Here is a 4,759-nt window from a genome sequence, read left to right on the forward strand (position 1 = left end):
GAAAATCCACACAATCGTCTCAAAACCATCTATACATTAAAATTATCTAGGGGTGCCTGGGTAGCTCAGTCGATTCAGCGTGTGACTTCAGCTCAGCTCAGGTCATCATCTCACAGTTTGGGAGTTCGAGCCCCGTGTCGGGCTCTTTGTAGACAGCTCAGAGCCTGGAGCCTGCTTCTGTGTCTCCCACTCTCTCTGCCCCTCCCCTGCTAGTGCTCTCTCTCTCTCTCTCAAAAATAAATAAAAACAATTTTAAAAAAAAAGTTAAAAAAAATAAATAAGTAAAATCCTCTAAATGGACACTGACAAAATGCTTGGGTCCATGACACCCACCAGACCAACTAAACCAGGATATCTGAGGGCATGGCCTAGGCATGTAAAATTTTAAAACTTCCAAGATGATTCCAACAGTCAGTCAGGATGGACAACAAGCGTCACCATTTGACCAACTCAAAATAAAGAGAATACAATTATTCAGAACACAGTAAGAGGGATGGGGGACTGAGGTCCTGCTATAGAAGCCTCTCACTGTAAATTTGCATGCTGTGCATGAGAGGCTGTCATGTTGATATGGTGACCACGTGACTTCCCATCTCAGCCTCATCAAAGCCAGAACGCAGAGCCTGGCTTTTCCAAGACCAGTTTCTAACTGGAAGAAAAGGCTGTTCTTCAGCAGATGATCTTTCCATTCTCCTCTCTCCTGGGCTTTTGGGGGCACCAAGGGAGCTATACATATACAAAGAACACACTTGTGAGGAGGTAATATATTAAGAACGATGCCAAGCTGATCATCACCGGGCAAGCAAATTCTGTGCTTGAATTAGAGGGGCGTGTTACTTTGCTCTGCAAGGGGCAACAGAAGCGTGAAGGGCCACCCAGACAGTTCGACTTCATTTGAGTAGTTAGCATTTCATGTGAAAGCCAACTCTCCTCGGTCGTGTCTGTCTGTCTGTCTCACAGGGGGAGGATATGCATACGGCTAGAAACACAACCACACGCATATCAGAGAGAAGCGGCTACCTTATGCCATGGTAATAGCCCTCAAATCTCAATGGCTTCAAACAACAAACACCAAAGGCTCTTCTTCACAAGGGGGTGTTCAGTGTAGAACAGCATCGGCTTCTGATCTCTGTTGTTCTCCGTAACCCAGGCTGAGGGGGACGCCAGCTCTGTACCTACACAGTTGCTGAGGCAAACCAAAGGGCAGTGGATCACGCGCTGTCTCTCGAAGCTTCTACCCGGAAGCGACAGGCATTCCTTCGGTTCACATTTCGCTGGGCAGGGCACATCGTACGTCTCCCCCTAACTCCAAAGGGTCAGGGAAATTTGATTCTACAATATGCCCAGGAGAACTAGAAGTCTTTGGTAACAGGGCGAGTGGTGATCAGAACTTGGACTGCACTGGTAAACACAGAGAGTTAATACCAACAGTACTGTCTAGTAATTGGGAAGTACGGTTTCTGTTTTGGGCTTTCCTATTCACAACTGGCTTGACAAAATCTCTGTGTTTTCCCACTTTAAATAGAAGTTAGGCTTTTTATTTTTTCATTACTATTACAGGTCATTATTTTTGCAAGTCAATGTCTCTCAAGTGTCTAAACGCTGGTCCATGGTAAGGCATTTATCAGGATCCAGAGAAATGAAAAATCAAATTAAAAGAGAAATGGGATGATTCCACCATTATTGTTAGATCTCATTTTATGTGCGTCAGACTTCATTTTATTTGGAACAGAGTGTTGGTGATAACCGCCATGTATTATTACCTTAAGCTTTTAATAATAGTTACAGTCAAATGGATACAGGGCTTTCTAGGTGCCAATCACTGGTCTAAATACATTATAAAATGAATCCATTTAATCCTTACAACAATCTTATCAAGTAGGTACTATTATTATCCCTATCTTATGGATGAAGCTGAGGTAAATTAAATCATTTCTCAAGGTCATACTGCTACTAAAGAGTGGGATCTGAATTCAAATCCAGGCAATGTAGCTCCAGAATCTTCTCTCATCGCGCTATCACACTTGGAAAAATAAAGTTCAGAAACAACTACTGTTAACCCAAACCTGGGTTTTAATTTTTTTAATTCAAATCTCTTTTACAGTCTACTCTAAAACATTAAGAAAAATACTGAGAAATCAGTGTGTCCCAAAGAATCACTAGGTTATAGTACTTATTAAGATACAATTGCAGATCCTGAGAAATCATACACTCACATTTTGAAGCTTCTTCCACATTATGGAAATCAATTTTACCCCATATTTCCATAATATTCTGTTTATTGAAACAGTAAGAGAAACAAGCAGAACTAAATATAATTTTCCACTTATCTGGGAGGATAAAATTCCAATGAAGTCAGGAAATGTTTGGACCAATTCTCCTTAAAATTATACTGAAATTATCTGCGCTTTTCCTTTTCCTGTATCATAGCGTTTAATTCTACTTCTTGATAGGATGGTGTATATCTTTCCTAATAGCTTCTTGGACAGAAAAATTGTTTCATATTGTTGGCTGTGGCTTTACATAAACCTTACACAATGCTCTACCCACCCTAGGCACTTAATTCAAATTTGCTTGACTAAATGAGCAACTACATTTCCGTTTCTTTTGATGTGACTCTAGCACATATCAGGGAGAACAGAAGGGGATAAAGGCAGTCTTCTTTGCAAGTAAAATGGTTTCACTCTTAGGGATGGTGGTGAATAACCCAATGGGGCACCTACATTGCCTAGATTTCAAGGAACTAGACCAGGTTCCTACCTGTCAAGTACCACCCCTGGAGCATGCATATTAGGCAAGGAACTCTACAGAGTTGGCAGAAGACGGCACAGGGCCCACATGGAGCATGAAATGGAGACCAGGATGAATAGATAAAGCCAGGACTTAGCACCTGAACGCACCAGTAGTGATCCAGCCAGCAGAAAGAGCATCTGCAGAGGAGGGCTGGAAGAATAGCACTTCTTAGTACATACAACTGCTGTCAGTTGAAGGTGGGACTTCTATTCCGCGTTCTATCTGAGGCCAGAAATACAGCTGACGCTTGAACGAGGTGAGAGTTAGGAGGGATGATCCATACACAGTTGAAAATACCTGATGAGGGGGCAATTGGCGGGCTCGGTCGGGAGAGCATATGACTCTTGATCTCAGAGTCGTGAGTTTGAGCCCCACATGGGGTATAGAGATTATTACTAAAACAAAAATAGACCTATAAGAAGATCCCTGTCTAACTTTTGACTCCCCCAAAATTTAACTATTAATATTAACTAGCTTACTGTGGACTGAAAGCCTTACCGATAACATAGTCAACTAACACATATTCTGTAAGCCAAAGAAAAGAAAATTTTATTAAGAAAGTCATAAGAAGGAGAAAATACAGGCACCATACTGTATTGCGTATAAGTGGACCCATGCAGTTCAAGCCCATGTTGTTCAAGAGGCAACTGTACCTTCATGTCAATGTCTTTCAGACAAACACCCACCAGGAACACATCTGTGGTTGAACAAGTTGGATTTATTACTCCTTGTGGTGAAAGAGTATATACATCATGGGGAATCATAGGCTATCTCAGTAAGACGGTGACAGAACTTATTACACAATTGGGGTTTCCCCTGAGTTATTTGAGGGAGGGATGAAGAAGCAAGGATTCGCTTTTTTTTTTATCTTTGAAAGACTGAGAGAGACAGAGCACAAGCGTGGGCAGGGCAGAGAGAGAGAGAGGAGGGGAGAGAGGGAGAGAGAGAATCCCAAGCAAGCTCTGTGCTGTCACTGCAGACCCCGACGTGGGGCTCAATCCCACGAACCGTAAGATCATGACCTGAGCCAAAATCAAGAGTTGAAGGTGTAACCGACTGAACCACCCAGGTGCCCCAGCAGGAATTCACTTTAAATTGGATGTTGAAGACAGTGGGTGGAATTCTATGATTGGGTGTTTTGTGGGAGGCACAGTAACCCTGATTCTCTGTGTTTAGACAAAATTATGAAATGACGTTGTTTTCTTTCATCTCATCAAACTCTTGGAGTAATCTTGTCAGTATCTGGTATTCTATAAGATTGTGTCCAAGAGAAGAACAAAATAGCCCAGCATCAGACAACTCCTATATGGTATTAAGGTCTAGCTGTGAACATCAAATCAGTTCTGGAGGTAACAGGCTGCTTTTTCCTTCCTGACTTAGGATATTAGGTCTTGAAGTTGGTAACAAATCGGTAATTGTAACTGATTTCAGATGTAAAAGAATGAAACTAAGGTGGTTCCTGACACTAAGCTTTCCTGACGCTAAGCCTTAAGCATAAGCAGCTTATGCACAGCATTATGTATTTCTGGACTTTCTAGAAATCTCTATTCTTTAATAAAGACCAAGGGGCGCCTTGCTGGGTCAGTGAGTGGAGCATGTGACTGTTGATTTCCAGGTTGTGACTTCGAGCCCTACATAGGAGGTAGAGATTATTTTAAAAAACAAAAGTTTAAAAAAGAGGACCAAGGCAGATAAAAAAAAAAACCCACACCCCTGTCAATTTATCTGTAGGTAAAGTTGACAAGAAGCAAGTACACCCTAGTCTGAAGTGAATCGTGTCCCCCTAAATTCATATATTGAAGCCCTATACCCCCAGTGTGATGGTATTTGAACGTGGGGCCTTTGAGAGGTGATTTAGGTCAGACAAGGTCATAAGAACAGGGCCCTCAAAATAGAACTAGCATCCTAATAAGAAGAGACACCAGAGAGCTGGCAAATTCTCCTTTGTGCATGCATAAAAAAGAGG

The sequence above is a fragment of the Herpailurus yagouaroundi genome, unplaced genomic scaffold (genome assembly GCF_014898765.1).
Source record: "Herpailurus yagouaroundi ecotype Mexico unplaced genomic scaffold, PumYag 67793, whole genome shotgun sequence".
NCBI lineage: Eukaryota > Metazoa > Chordata > Mammalia > Carnivora > Felidae > Herpailurus > Herpailurus yagouaroundi.